At 38.2% G+C, this 16,608-nt stretch overlaps 1 long non-coding RNA gene across 1 annotated transcript in view; it reads left to right on the top strand.

Moving 5' to 3' along the window:
• Positions 1-12,023, top strand: part of LOC141374248 (uncharacterized) — a 61,908-nt gene extending 49,885 nt beyond the window's left edge. The window contains exon 3 of the long non-coding RNA XR_012380992.1: positions 11,968-12,023. This is a non-coding gene — a long non-coding RNA (uncharacterized lncRNA). The remainder of the gene's footprint in view (positions 1-11,967) is intronic.
• The last annotated feature ends 4,585 nt before the right edge of the window (positions 12,024-16,608 follow it).

A 16,608-nucleotide genomic window follows, 5' to 3' on the forward strand; every position in this document is an offset into this window, starting at 1 on the left:
TTCAAATGTTCCATTTGTTCTTTATCTACTTTTGAACTATATTATTATTTATTTAATATGTTTTCTTAGCCCAACTCACTGTATAAAGTGTTTTTAATTTTAATGTATTTTTTATAGTCTACACTTGATAATTCCTGTACTTGAATCTTTGCAGTTCTGTTGTGACTATTGCTTCTGCTCAAGTTCAGTAATGCTGTGTTTCCGTATGTACTTGGTTGTTTTTTAATGACCTGTTCATTTTTCTGTAAAGTAGTCTTTCCTAGATTTGCTTCTGCCAGTTTCCTAGAGTCACTACCAGTGTGAGACTGTTTTAAAATAGTTGAAGGAAGGTGGAAAAAATCCCAAATATTTAACAACGAATGAGGGAATAAACAAAATGTACTAAATCTATACAGTGGAAGATTATTCAGCCATTAAAGGAAATGAATACTTAGACCTGCTACAACATGGATGGACCTTGAAAACATGCTAAGGAGAGAAATTGGACACAAAAGACCACATATTATATGATTCCGTTCATATCAAATAGTCGGAATAGGCAAATGCAGAGAGAGACACACGAGTGATTGCTGGGTGTTTGAGAGGGGAAGGAATGGGAAGTGGTGGTTTAGAAGAGATAGGGTTTCCATTTGGAGTGATAGAAATGTTTTGGGACTAGATAGTGGTAAAGGTTATGTAACATCGTTAATGTGCTTAATGCCATTGAACTGTACACTTTAAAATAATTATGGCAAACTTTTACATTCTATGTGTTTTGCAACAACAATAACAGTAATAATAAAAACAGTTCAAGGCCTGAACATGATTGGGCAAGAAGTTTTTTGGACTACACGGGAGTTGTTTTTTTTTTATTTTTTTTTTTTAAAGATTTTATTTATTTATTTGAAAGAGAGAGAGAATGAGAGAGAGCACATGAGAAGGGGGAGGGTCAGAGGGAGAAGCAGACTCCCTGCTGAGCAGGGAGCCCGATGCGGGACTGGATCCCGGGACTCCAGGATCATGACCTGAGCCGGAGGCAGTCGCTTAACCAACTGAGCCACCCAGGCACCCCTACACGAGAGTTTTGAATATTTGTCTTCAATATCTCTGCAAGGGCCAGCTTGTGGTTCTAATTTCTCAGAGATGTTTTATGTCCCTGCTTTGCTCAGCAGCAACACCACTTTCTGTAAGGTTTTGGGGTTTGGGTTGATATGGCGAGTCTCCCTTTGATTTGTCCTTACCCAGAGGCTGCAACCTTGCTGGATCCCAGTGGTGCAGAGGGAAGCTTTCTTCTTAGACTTCCGACCATAAGTGGGCCCGGGACCTTGACTTCTCTGGGTCTAGTGAAATCTCCCACATAACAGTAAGTGCTCCTGGCTACCCAAGTACTCTGAGGTTCCCCTGCCTGTCTGGGTTCCCACTTCCACTCAGATATTGTTGTGATAATTCCTTACTATCTAGTCAACAAGTCCATGTGTCTAAGGAAATGTTTTAAAGTTTATTTCAGTATTTTTCAGTTACTTTCTGAGGGAGGCTGGGGCTGAATGATCCCACCCATCAGTATTTTTGGATGTCACAATGTACAAAAACTTTGTTCTGGCCAACTTCTTTTAGTGCACTTTGTCTCCAAATTTTGCTCTCCCTTTATGCTTCCTGCTCTCGCTGGGGATTTCCTTTCAGTTCTTTCAGTTCAGTTTCCTGAGAACAGAATGTGACTGTCTTGGTTCACCTTTCAACCCAAGACCATGACCTATCTCACGGGTATAGCCTGGGTTCAGACAGTGTCTGCTCTGTCAGCGAGCAGTCACGTCTACTGGCAGGCTTTTCTTGTGAAAAAGAGCTCTGGAAGAACAGATAGCATGATTCAATATGGTCCACATAAGTTCCAAAGCACTTCGCTAGGCTTTCTTTGATCTACTTCTGGATGTAGATGGTGCAGACATTTTTCCTGTCTTAGAGTTGGGGTTAACTAGGCTCAGAGAACGTTCGTTAATTGTCCAACTTCACAACATGGGAAAGAGCGAAAGAACCAGCCATAAACTCTGTGTGCCTGTTTCTTGGAGCCCTTGTTCTCGAAGCAGGACTATGCCACTTCACACCTGGATGGAGGTCCGGAAGAGTGAGTTGACGTTGACTACCAGCCAGGAAGAAAGGGGATGATGTTTATTCAGGCAACATGGAGAAGTCCACTGTGAAAAAAGAGGAGAGGAAAGAAACCTGAGGATGTGAAGAGTTACTGAATTTTAGTCTTGTTTGGTCAATTTCTCCAATTTCCCTTATACATTTAATTTTATTTGTATTAAATGTATAATGAACAAATAGGCATTTTTGTAATTTTAAGGCTTTCTTTCCATGCTCTCTGTAATCCAAGAAGAACACATATATGGTACGTGTATGCAATATATATATATATATATATATATATTCGATGATTATATAGTATTTCACATTTGATATATATATTTCAGATCCTATATATTCTTGATAAATCTCTTTCAGTGTTTTATATTTGTAATAAATAGGCCTTTCAAAAAACTTTCATTTCCTCCTTTTGAGATAACATGGCTCCTCTGGGCAGGCCTAAGTGATGTTCGCTTGAATGACATCTGCACGGTTTGTAGGGCGCCAAATTAGCTCTCAGTTGATTCCAGGGAATTGCCAATAGATATTGCTTGCCCAAATGAAGAGTGGGTGGCTGGATATTCACTGTATTTCTTAGTGTGTGGCCCCTTTGCCATACCTCTGAGCCCTTACTCCCTTCCGTCAGCATCTGTCTTTCCCATGCCCTGTAACTGAGGAAATCGTATGTATTCTCAGGAGTGAGACATGAACTTTTGTTTTGATTTGCTTACCCTCTCCTGAGTCTCTTAGCTGTGCACATGGGTGTTTCCCATTGATCTAAGGATTAAGCTTTTAAAATCTCAAATCCAAAAATTATCCCCTTTGTTCATTCTGATTTTTTGGATGTGTGATCCCTTTCATAGCACAATAAAATGCAGATTGTTTACAAAACAAAAGGGAGAAGGTCAAAACAATGGAAGAAAATGACAGGGAAGATGGAGGAATAATACTCCTGAAGTAGTATTCAGACTAATAACCAGGAAAGAAAACTCAGTAAGCAAATTCATTAATTAGTTCTTTGTTTATTCTTCTGTCGATAGAGACATTTCTATGTTTATAGTCATTATTCTCTTATAGTATTTCTACTTCCCAATCAGCCTTTCATACATGCAGAAATGTTGAACCACATCCTCTGTGTCTCTGTGTGCTAACACCTATGAACAGTCTATGTTTCTTTCCTTCACTGAAACTAATCAATTACCTTTCATAGTAGAAGCATAAAAAGAATCCAGGTTCTTGAACCCACTAACAGCCTTGTCTACTAAGGACTTGTGGACCCACACACTTGACTGCTGAGCCTTTGTTAAAACTTATAAGCACCAGTGTAGGGGCTGAGGGGACCTTATTCCTGTTTCTCAAAGGACTCATATACTCAGTAAAGCAGCAAGATGTCCAAACTCTAACTTTAATGCAGTAATTCCCCCTTATTCACAGTTTCACTATCTGGGATTTCAGTTCCCTGCAGTTGCCCATGGTTCAGAAGCAGATGATTCTCCTGACATGTGGTCAGATGATTAGTAGGAGCCTGACGCTACGTCACAACTCCTACGTCATTCACCTCACTGCATGTCCTCACATGAGCATTTCATTATCTTACATCATCACAAGAAGAGTGAGTGTGGTACATTAAGGCATTTTGAGAGAGAGAGGCACATTCCCATAACCTTTATTACAGTATATTATAATTGTTCTAGTTTATTTTTAGTTATTTTTGTGAATCCCTTACTGTGCCTGATTTATAAATTAAAATTTATCATAGCATATCTAGGGGGCAGTACTATCCATACTTTCAGGGATCCACTGGGGTCTTGGAACATACCCCCTACAGATAAGGAGGGGCTATGCTACTTGGAGTTCTGAAGAGATTAATGTGAGTACTGGTATGTCCAGACAGGTCCTTGGAGAGGTGATACTGGTGATACTGGAGTTGTGGTAGAGTAGGAAGGAAACAACACGTTGGAAGTCCTGTCTTAGGAAACGACTTCTAGACTGGGATGCTTGGAGCCTGGTGTTTCCTTTACAGAGCTGAAGAGAGATAAGAGTTGGGGGGGTGGGAATGGGTGATTCTAATTTGCATGCAAGAGAAGATAGGGAGCTGTGAATATGGCAGCCTTTTGGAATCTCTAGTGATGACTTAAAATCTTCTTGGAGAGATAAACGTGTGACTGGGATGAAGCACTTTGCGATTTAGAAATAGATTAATATGCAAGTGGATTGAGTGAATGAGGGAAAGAGAAGAAAGAAAAGGAGCACAATTTATTCACCCAAGATAAAGAGGCAAGTGGCAGAAGAAGGAGATAAGAAAGTGATAAGCTTCGTGAAACAAGTGCAGATTCAGCCAATAGTTGCTTCATATATTATTCATTTTAATATTTGATTTCTCCAATTAGATAGTTACTTTGAAAAAACACCATTGGCCGTGTTCTTCCTATTCTCCAGTAAAAGCGTGTGCTCCCATTTATTGAGCATCTACTGTATGCCGGACGCCCCACGCGGCACTTGATAAGCATCCGATACAATCCTTACGTCAAATCTGCTGAGTGTGTATTGTTATCTCCATTTAGCAGTCGAGGAAAGTCTGCTCGGTGAGGTTAACCCTGCTCTCCAAGCTCCACCAGCAAGTATAAATTGGAATTAGGATTGGACCTCACAGGCATCTGGCCGAGGTGGTGTCTGCTTCTCACTGTTTTGGCGGGGTGCTCTGGAAGGACTGGGCAGCAGCTTAATCGGGTAAGCAGAAAGGAAGTCCTCACACAGGCCCATCTCAGGCCACCATTTCTGCTTTTAGCAACTGTCATCTACTCTTGAGGAGGCACATGGCCGGCACAGCTGTGCACCCAGTAGGTATCTTTCTCTTTGGAATCACTCTGCAGAGAAAGGTGTCAGGGATATCCGCAGGGTGGCAGTGGGTCAGCAACGCCCTTCTGCATTTGATCCCCACACACACACTCTGTGGTCTGTGAACCGATGAAAGGAATTCTGTGAAGAGTTAGTAACCTGCAGGACGCCAACCAGGAAGCTACATCAAAAAGAATTGTAGAGACGTATGGAGGTGGCCTACGGGACACAGCTAGTTAGAGCAAGAGAAAAGAAGAAGCCGGCACCTTGTATTTTATGTAAATAACAATAGCAAGTCCTGCTTATGGTAATCCTGAGGGTTAATGCACTACATGCAAAAATAAGATAGTAAAGGACACATCATGTGCTCTCCGTAAAGGAGAGCTATGATTATCATGCCATTAGAAGTTTGAATGGGAAAATTGTTCTTGCTCTTTTCTGGAGAAGAGCCCGAAGTATAAAGAACGTAGGATGATTTCACTATTTATAATTTCAGTATTTACAGTTGACATTTAAGATTTTAATGTTTTAAACATATAAGTGTTGCAACATGTTTTGTTAGATGCCTCTTTTGGTATCAAATTACATTTCAACTGTAATTTCTATGTTTATCTCCTTCCTTCCACACCCCCTTGGTTTTCTAGTTTTACTTTTGACAACCTCGAAAGTGCATTTCCCCCAGGTTTGTTCGTGAGCCCTCCTCCACCAGACACTTGCAAGCCAAAGTGTCTTTCTTTCTAGCGCTGCCAGCCGGACCCTTCCTTCTCCTGTCACCGCGCCTCCTCATTCCCAGCAGGACCCCACTGAGCATGGAGGAGTTTCTCCATTCACTCAATCACGTACTCGTTCATTCACTGAGTTTTTCATTCAAAAACTGTTCCTGAATATTTTCTCCCCTCTGGGTCTTGCGATGACCTTGAGCTGCAATGGTGAGGTTGCCCTAACCAGAATTCCCAAAGTGTATATTCTCCTGGGGGAAAGAATTCCCTAATGATACTGGTAAATAATTACAAGCGGTAATACATACTGACAAGGAAAAATAAAAGAAGCTCTTAGAGCACACGTTTGGGTAGCCTGGGGTGGTTTTCCTGAGGGATGTTTTGGTGAACTTTGAATGACCCTGGGGTAGCCATAGGTACCGATGCTGTGGAAAGCACATTACTCTTGTAGTGTTGACACTGAGCTTTCTAGACTCTCTTGTTCCTTAACTCTTCTGCAGCCCCCAGAATTCACCCCGGAAATTTGTCTTCATGTATTCATAAATTACCTTCCTCGAAGAGGGTATTTCTGTCCCTTTCCAGCACTTCAGATGCATCTGTTTTTATTTTCCTGTACTTAGGATTAATAGTCTGCCACCTTGTCTTCTCAACTTTCTGTAAACTATAAGTAACATTTTTCTTGGCTTTTGTGTCTTTTATTTAAGAAATAATTATGCGTCCTGTTTTCCACTCATCTCATTTCTCCTTATTCTTTTCTGGCTCTGCGCATTTAGCTGCCAACTGTTTCCCTTTGAATCTGGGGCCTTCCTTTGTACTTTCACTCCACCCATCAACCAATATAATAATATATCCTCTTGCAGTAAATGTGTCAGATCCTGTATAGCAGTTAAGTCCTTAATTTCCAAAAAGGTGGGGCTTTTAAAGTATTCTCTGTGATTTTTTTTCTGTATTTGCCTTTGTGAAATTAAATCATTTCAATTTGCTAAACCGGCTAATAATGATTAATACAAATATCAAATCATCAAATCTAATGAGCATGCCTTTTTTCCACAAAATCAAAGCTTTCACATGTAGTTGAAGAGTATAAAGCCTGGCATTAGTGCTCATTGAAGGCACAAAAAGTTTTCAACCATCTCAAAGAAAGCATCAGTATTCATTTTCGGTGTGGTGTGCCTTATGAATCCTTATGTTTAGAACACTTCTCCCCTGGAATAAATCTTATAGCTGATTATCACAGCAGTTGGCCTGGTGCCAAAAGCAATTCTGGGAACAGTATTCAATCAATGTGTAAACCAGTGAAATGCCAGGAACTTTTGGAAGACCAAGAAGGGTGATTAGTTATTGAAGAATAAACATAGTAAAACATTAAGCATACTCTCTCAAACAGTGCAGAAAAGAATTTTCCATGAGTTCATATGAATATAGACCTGGTTATATTTTAGGATGTGGGTCCCACCAGATGATTTATATTTTGTTACATTGTTGAAGAACATTTAACTAGCACAAAGTATGTCATTTAGAGTTTAAAGGAAATAAACACTCCTATTATTCAAGGTAATATGTTTAGAATACCACCATCAACATATACTTTTATTTATAATATCATAAGAAACTTGATATAGAAAAATAAAAACAGTAATAAATCGATGAAAGTAAAACCACAGGAGCTGAAAACCGAGAATTGTGACTGTTAACAATCAGTTAAACAGAATGTTAAGATGCCGTGTCACAGTATCTTTAAATAGAGAAAGAACCCTCGGGTTATGTAGTCTATATGTGGGCCATATTAGCCAACTCTTCTGGAATATATTCCACTTGGATTCTAGAATACTTTAAAATTCTAATAAAACTCTTAATGGAAAAAAAAAAACCCATTGCATTCAGGCACAGGTTCATAGTGTCCTAAAACAGGCTGGGAGATGGAGAGAAGAAGGGGGTACTCGCCCCACTGGCTCCTCAGCCAGATGAAGTCCATGGGCAACATAAAACCTACTACGACTGAAAGAAAGCTTCCATTTTCTTGCTTTATGACAAATTGAAAATACTTTACTATAATTCTTATTTGCCACTTCGAAAATTATGTTGACATACATAGCTTCACATTTAGATTTTCAGAAGGAAATCGTCATTTCTATTCTGCGTTTCTTGATTGCAACTCCACTAATCCAACACATGCATGTGACATGGGCCAGGACCGGTCTACTCATTGGTAATCTTCAAAATGTAGGTGCAAACACTAAACAGTGACTTAGCTTGTGACAATCAATTTAAAAACAAAAAAAGGGGGGCAGAAATTAACCATTCATTCCATTTTTTATTGTACTCTATTTTTTTTTAAGATTTTATTTATTTATTTGACAGAGAAAGACACAGCGAGAGAGGGAACACAAGCAGGGGGAGTGGGAGAGGGAGAAGCAGGCTTCCCGCTGAGCAGGGAGCCTGACCACGGGGCTAGATCCCAGGACCGTGGGATCATGACCTGAGCCGAAGGCAGACGCTTAACGACTGAGCCACCCAGGCACCCCTTACTCTATTTTTAAAGCTCTATTTTCGGTTAGAGATATGCACTGCATACATGTGTGTGCAGAGATGCACACAAAGAAACATATAATGCCTTCATTACTGTCAAAGCAAATATTTTACCTATTTTTGCTGAAGAGTTCATTTAGCAAAATAAGATATAAATCTTTTTTTAAAATAAAAACATGTGTCTAAAAAACATGAACTGTGCCAATACATGACAAAAATCAAGCTGAGATTATTTAAAACTGCATGTAAATGACCTTCAGTGGTATATATCATCGTGAGGTTTATGCGCCACCATACATAATTCTGGAAAAGGTACAAAAGCAATATTTATGTGTAGTAATATTTTAGGAACCAGCATATTAACTGAAAATTGCAAAGTGGATTTACAGTTAAGACTATGCAAAATGTTTTCTGGCTTTCTAGGATTGGGACATTGTGTTAATTCCTAAAAATTCCCATCGTTTGTCAATTTTTCTTGAAATCAATTATACATGTCAGGTGTATGTCAGGTGTTCCAAGGGGGAAGGGAATTCACCCAGCATATGTGCACTCATTGACACATACATAAAAGAGAACATTTGCAGATGTTTTGATAATGCAAGGGTTCAAATCATTTGTCCTAAGGCAGTATTTGTAGTAACACTTTGATCAGTTTTACGGTGGTTAGACTATTTTCCCTGTAGAAATTACCACATGACCCCAAAGGACAAGGGAAATATTATGTGAGAAAATTGGAAAACATCCGATTGGCATGTTTCAGCAAGGAGACCAGAATGAATTGTGTTCAATCTGATTTCAGCTACTTAATGTAATGTGTTTAATACCACAGTGTGTCGAGAGAAGCCAACAGATAAAACCCACATAAATCATAAAAATTGCTTCACTGCAACAATATTCATAGACCTTTAATTGTGATATCCTTTCTTTAAAAACTTGTAGCTCCCTGCTTTTCCTCACAATTATTAGCATTTGCAGGATCTTTTACGATTTACATACACAATCTTATTTAATTCACCCTTTACCTGAAAAATATTTTTCTGTCTTCTTTGTCTATTTGAATAAGTCAGAGAATACTGGAAAATATAGGACTACATTACCTTTTTTGTATCCTGACAGCTTTCATCATATTAATTTGTTGAAAAGATAATATAATAATAATCTCAATCGTCTTAGAGTGTGGAAAATTATTATCATAGAGTTTCACATTAAAATATTAAGATTGGTTGTCAGGTGCAACCTATTCTATAATTTCAAAGAATTTCCAAAATGCAGCATTGCAGAATACTGAATGTTGATGTTCTCATTGACCCGTAATCACTAGTTCAGAAAGTGAAAAGAGGCAAGACCACAGGTTCTACTCTTCTCTCTCAACTCAGTATTTGATCAGCAGTTGATTTTCTCCTTTGTTACTTTAGATAGATACAAACAATTCTGTTTTCCCCAATGGATATGACTTTCACGTGTTCTTTCTTATAGTAAGTGAGTCCATCTATTGGGAAAACTTGTTCAGTTAGTGAATTTTTACCACCATGGTCCTGTGCAAGATTATTAACCTCTTTATGTTTCACCAGTATAAACTGATTTTATAACATAAAAGAAAGCCATTTTTAGAATGTTTATTTGTTAAAGACAGAACTCTGTCTTTCTCCCAAGAGACGTATGTGTTACAATTTTTGTTGTTTTTTTTTTTTTCAGAACAGTTTTCAGAAAGAACATTATGATATTTGTAACCTCAAACTGTTGGAAAACAAAAAATAATTCTTATGCCCTATAATTTCAAAGATTTTTTTTTATATTTTAGAGAATTTCTTTAGTTTGAGTTATTTCTTTTGGGAGCACCTAAAATATTTATTTCCAAGCGTGAATGAAACTCACTTTTACATATGAAATCACAAGTAAAGTGGGAAATAAGGTTGTTGGTGGTGAAAACAGAATGACTGTAAAGAACTCCTAGATTCAGTGTTGCTTTAAACAGTTAAGTTGAACCCAATAGAATGCAACATCATGGTGGCTCTTCTTAGAGTAATGAGGAGCCATTTGATTTTGAGGACACAAAGCTTAATAGCTATTTGTGCAAACCCCCTTTGTTTGCATCAAATTTCATAGCCAGTTAATTTGACTCTGTAGGTATCCTGCTCTAGATCTCTTATTTGTTTATAAACACCTATCTCTGAGGCATGGATCTTGTAAAACTTAGCATTGTCTTGCTACTCTGAAGATGATTCTTCCAAAGAAACAATGACAGTCTTTATGTTGCTAGAGGATTTTAGCCACTTACTAAAAAGGGTGCTGTGTTTACTAAATATTTTTTATTGCGCACAGATTTTATATAGAGGAGATTTTTTTTATTAAAATAGTGTTATTGCCAGGATTTTTAACGTCTTCTGTTAAAAATCTAACTTTCCTGAATTGGATTAGTCTGTCTCTGATTTTATCAACATACAAAGATCAAAATTAGTTTGCCTGGTCTTGTTTTAGAATGTTCATTTACATTGGAGACATCCCTTAAATGACAGCACTTCAGAAGTTTATGCTTAAGAGGTGTTAAATATGTGGATTTGGTACTCTGACTTAAATCTTTCAAATTCTAGTATTTCTTTATATCTTCATCTTGTTAAATGTTTTTGTTAGGAAGAGGTTGCTTAAGAAAGTATTACTGATGATAATTAAAATAACTGTTCATTTTTAAACATTTTTAATGTATTGCCTGGGATAAGAATATTTGAAAAAAAATATTTGAGTAAGCTGGAAAACAGAGAAAGCTGCAACTTCTGATTTGTTACATTGGGGTTTGCCTAAATTTCACTATAAAACTCTTTTGTTGAAAATGAAGGGAGGCCTGGGTGGCTCAGTCCCTTAGCATCTGCCTTTGGCTCAGGTCATGATCCTGGGATTCTGGGATTGAGCCCCGCATCGGGCTCCCTGCTCAGCGGGGAGTCTGCTTCTCCCTCTCCCTCTGCCTGCTGATCCCCCTGCTTGTGCTCTGGCTCGCTCTCTCTGTCAAATAAATAAATAAAATCTTTAAAAAATGAAAATGGAAACACTTTTTATATTGCTGAGCCTGAACTTACTTCAGAGTTGGTTTTTCTTCTCTGCTTTAAATATTGTAATATTGTAGGATTGGAGATGGCGACGTCTTTTTCCAGGTTGCAGAAAGATGGGTGCATACTCAGACCTAAATCATGCATTGTAGCACATGCCTAATAAAAGAGGACATGATAATATGGGTTTTTTTTAAAGATTTTATTTATTTATTAGAGAGAGAGAGAGAGAGAGAGAGAGAGCGCGCGCACAAGCAGGGGGAGGGGCAGACGGAGAGAGAGAAGCAGATGCCCTGCTGAGCAGGGAGCCTGAGGCTGGGCTCTATCCCAGAACCTTGAGATCATGAACTGAGCCGAAGGAAGACACTTAACTGTCTGAGCCACCCAGGTGCGCCGATAATATGTTTTAAATTCTAATTGTTCAGATGTTACTATAAAAGCTCTTCTCAAAAACCATCATTCCATTGCATTCAGTAGGTGCTCAGTTATATTTTTGTATGAGTTATAAAAAAAATAGTGTGGCTTTAGGACAGGTGAGATTTTGAAGCTACATAAGCCTTAATTCACTGAAATATGTATCAGGATTAGAAAGTGGTCAAATTCTTTACCTAGGTCTGGGGAATAGAGTATAAAATAGTGTGGTATTGTTTGTCATACCATTCAGGGATGACCATACTTACTATATAAGTCTTAAGCAGAATTGTTTGAGGAAAGCCCTAATATTCGACGTTTTATTACAGTTTCTTTTTCCACAATATTTATGACTGTGACTTTGACCAATCAATCCAAGATTAGCACTTCAGATATTCGTAAAGTAAGTTATCCCCCTCTCCCATATCATGGTCTTTAAAATGTCCATAAAGAGCTTTTCACCTGTCTCCTCTCACTTAATTGATTCTACTGGGAAAATCTGGTTCTTCTGACTGTTTTCATTCCCAATGGGGGATTTATCAAATTACCATATATTTATTCCTTATATATGAGAATATGGACTTACCAAAACTAAAGGTGAACCCTTGCCTCTACCCACTTTAACGCTGTTAGAAAGGCAGGGATTAGAACAGGCATGACAATATTGTGTCCCCTGGCACCAAGCCCAGTAATCCACAGATATGGAGACATAGAGAAGAATGAGCAACACGTTTATCAGACTTTAAAAATAATACAAAGATAGGTGGAAAAGTAGATAAAATCAGAAAGCCGAAAATTCAAAGGTGAAACTATTTAGGTTTTATTGTTGGATGGAAATGCACAGAAAACGTATTGTGTCTTGCTCTGTGCAGCTCAGATTTTTTTTTTTTTCTGGAGTGTCCCTAGCTCATCAGAGGCCTTCAAACTTTAGCATAGACAAAAGGAGAATGACCAAAACAGCGAGGACCTTGGAAACCTTCTCGTCTGGGAAATAGCTAAAGACGTTGGGATGTTTAGCTTGAAGAACTGTAGGAATTTGCAACCTGTCTTGATATTGCAGCTGGCCTTATAACCACTCAGGCTCTTAACAGATGAGAAAGCCACAACCCAGAGAGATTAAGGAACTTACCCAAGGTCCACACAGCTAGTACTATAGTACCTTTCCCCTCCTTTTGGAATAGTACCTTAGAGGAAAAATTGCTAAGAAGCCATTTTATACTAACAATGAAGAAATGAAACTTACCGCAATTCTGTGCCCTGACGTACTCTGCTCCGTTTACCTAGTTCCTGGTCTTTCCCTCAAGCATTACCTACTGAGCTTCACCTTATTCTGCTTTGTTTCTGGACTCATAACTCATAATTTCTTCTCAATGAATATTTATGGAATTGCTCATGTTTTTGTTGCCTTATATAATTAGAATTTACTTTAGAGATGTATTTTTCCAAACAAAAAAAATAGCATAGTAATTTTATACATATAAATCTCTGTTGCAGGTATAGCCTTGACCACCTATACCTGCTTTGGGGGTTGAATTAGGGCATGAAGTAGGACAGAGGGGGATTTAACAGTGTGATGGAAGCAGCATTGCTCTGTTTAAATAGAAGTTAGAAGCCCGGAAGCTTTGGTTCTCGACAATTCTGAGCCTTACCAAAAACAGATCTTGAATCACCAATAAGTTACTGTTGCCCCAAGAAAAAAACACATTTAGTCAATCTAGGTAAATGACTATTTATAGTCTTGCCATGTCTGAAAAAAAAAAAAGAAAGAGAAAAGAAAAATAACAGTCTTTTTGCTCCAGAGAACGTTAATTATTTATCCTGATACAAACATAATCATCTGGCAGTTCATGGAAAACAAAAATGGGACATTAGAAAGAATGAAATAATTAAAATATATTGGTAATGAGCACACACTGCTATATTGACCCAACGATGGTTAAGATATCAAAGATGTACGTGTCAAAAGGGTATTATTTTGTAATTAAAAAGAACTGTAGAAAAAGAAACTGACGACATGATAATTACACAGTGCATTCGGCATAGCTGTCAGTGGAAATGCCATTTGAGGAAAATAATACCATGTAAAAAGAAGTTAACGTGGAAAAAAAACTGAAAAGGAACTTACTGTTGATACAAGTAGGATCAATTATGCATGTCTGGAAGGTGATAGTTATTTATGATAAATTTTTTTAAAGATTTTATTTATTTATTTATTTGACAAAGAAAGAGAGAGAACACAAGCAGAAGGAGCGGCAGGCATAGGGAGAGGGAGAAGCCGGCTCCCCACTGAGCAGGGAGCCCGATGCGGGGCTTGATCCCAGGATGCTGGGATCATGACCTGAGCCGAAGGCAGACGCTTAACCCACTGAGCCACCCAGGCACCCCTATGATAAATTTTTAAATACTAGGCCCAGGATATAGTTTCATGATCAACATCTTGTTTTCAGCGGAGGTGGAAGGCTCATCATTTCCCTTATTTGTCATCACCGACTTTCTCTTACTAGGCACCCTTCTATGGAAACTGTTATCGCTATGATCACTATTACATTATTATGTTTTTTCTTAATTTTTAAATATGACCTTATTCGAGAGTGATGGTCCCTCATTAATAGTAGATATGTCATTGCCTTCATCAAGCCGAGGGACATAGTACTACTTACATTTTCAAAGGCGCAAATGCTTGATTTGATCAACCCAGTGGGGAAAAAGAACTTGAAACCTCTCTTGGCATCCATCAAGGCAAAAATTCTTTTGCTCTTTCAGCTTTCTTCCAGCTGGGTGGGCATCCTCTTTGTGGAAAGTAATTGCTACAGATTCAGAAAGAATGAGTGGTTTGGACCAACCGATGTCTAGTCTTTTTGATGATTTTGATATTAAGCCAAAATATTTTTATTGAAGAAAAACATTATGAATTATAAGCAGCTAGCCACGTATGCTAACAGTATTAACTGATCACTTGACACTGTATTAAAGTGTTTAGAAATTAGTTTAGTGTGTTCTAGGAATTCAGTAATAATTTTGCAGAGTCTGATATTCATATTTATTGCTGCCTGTACATCAAGGCACCATATAGAGAAAAACTTCCACTCCATTGAGATGCAGAATGCATTTTAAACTATCCCTCGTCCCCATGTTTCCACAAGGAAAGCCTTCCATATTCAAAAACGGTGAGTCAGATAATGTCTGGTTGTAAGATGGGCCTCATGGAAGGCAGGCTGTTTTGGGGGGTGGAATTATGGTCACCTATAGACTGATAGGATTTAATTCAGTCTGCTGGGTCCTACTGTTCTGAAGACTTAAATGGCATATCTTCCAAACAATTCAGTAAATATTTGAGTGTGTGCTGTGTATGAAACCCTATTGGGGTGCTGAGAAGGGTTTAAGACTGGAAAGACAAGTACTTAGTGTGGCACCCAGCTCATGCCCACCAGCATTCTCCTGCCCATGGTACAAGCTGTTAATTCCCTCTTAGGGTTAGAGTTCTCCACACCAATATCCCTGCTGTAGAGAGCGCTTCCCTCCCACTCCGCAATTGCCAGGGCTGCTTACCTCTGGTCTCTTTAGGCGCACTGCCCTCTCACAACTGTGACATGATTTCTGTGTTCCTTGGATACTTTGTTACTGGTTCATCCACTGTCTGCCATCCTAGGCTGCCAATTGCACAGGGGGGAGCTCTGTTTCGGTTCCTACTCTGAGCACCTGGCACAGAATTAGCGATCAATACATATTTATTAAGGAAGGGAAGAAAGGAAAAAAGGGAGGGAGGAAGAGAGAAAGAGAGGGATTAATTAAGTCAGGGAGATCACCTAGGGCATTATTTCAGTAACCAGGCAGCAGATTATCTAAAGGTATCTTATTGGGGAAAAGGCTTCCCTTAACCATCTCTTCCACATTTAATAAAATTCTGACGAAAGTATAACTCCGTGTACTTCATATCCACTTACATTCTTGCCCAAAGATGCCAGAACTCATGTTATTAAGATAACAAATGCCTTTCTTAGGAGAAAATGCCTTTATTATGCTTTTCATCACATTTTCATGATTATTAAAGAAATATATGTTCAATGTAAAACATTTGGGAAATACATAAAAACAAGAAGATGAAAATAAAAATAGTTCATGAGCCTACTACCCAGGAAGAGTTATTTTGAATATATTGATATATTTTTTCAGGTATTTTCCTCTGCCTGTCTATGACGTATTCCTAGTTGAGACTGTGTAGCATATAAGCAATTTTGATTTTTTTTCCACTTAGCATAATGACATAATTTTACCACGTCAATGGTTACTTAATCAGTCCCCTATTAGTGATCATGAGTATTGTTTCCATTTTTTGCTATCATAAATAATGCCATAATGAACCTATTGATAAAAATATGATCAAAAAATATCCAACAAATCCAGCCTCCTATCATTATGTGTGCATTTATCAGGTAAAAGTGACTTTACGTTCCTCAACCTGCAATTTTCCAGGAAAAAAAAAAGAAATAGCTATAAAAGGAATTAATAGCCAAAACCAAAAAAATTTTTGCCTAATATAACATGTGCTGTCTCAAATGTAACATGTGATTTGCATTTGGTCTCTCGTCATAGTCCTAACTGCACCATCTCATCCAAACAATGCAGCTCAATGTTTAGTGAAAAAGCAGTCTTGCTTTGTGTGTGATTTGAAGGCACAACTTTATTTTCATTGTGATTGTTTTTTGCCTACGTTTCAGGTGAGATTTGTTGTGAGGAATAACTAGAGAGAAAGCAAACATAAAAACAGGACTGTTTTTTCCCATAGGGTAGAACAGACACCCACGACTGTCCCTCCAGGAGAATTTTTCCAGAAGTTCTCTCTACTCCATCTGCTTCCTCCTGCCAGATATAACGCCCAAACATCATACTCTCAAATGGCTGTTTTGTTTCTCTTACCAATCTTTACCAAAGTTGATTCTGTAGCCTGAGCTGATAAGCCATAAATAAAT

Source organism: Callorhinus ursinus, unplaced genomic scaffold, assembly GCF_003265705.2.
Source record: "Callorhinus ursinus isolate GAN/ISIS: 27379988/994484 unplaced genomic scaffold, GSC_fseal_2.0 scaffold15, whole genome shotgun sequence".
NCBI lineage: Eukaryota > Metazoa > Chordata > Mammalia > Carnivora > Otariidae > Callorhinus > Callorhinus ursinus.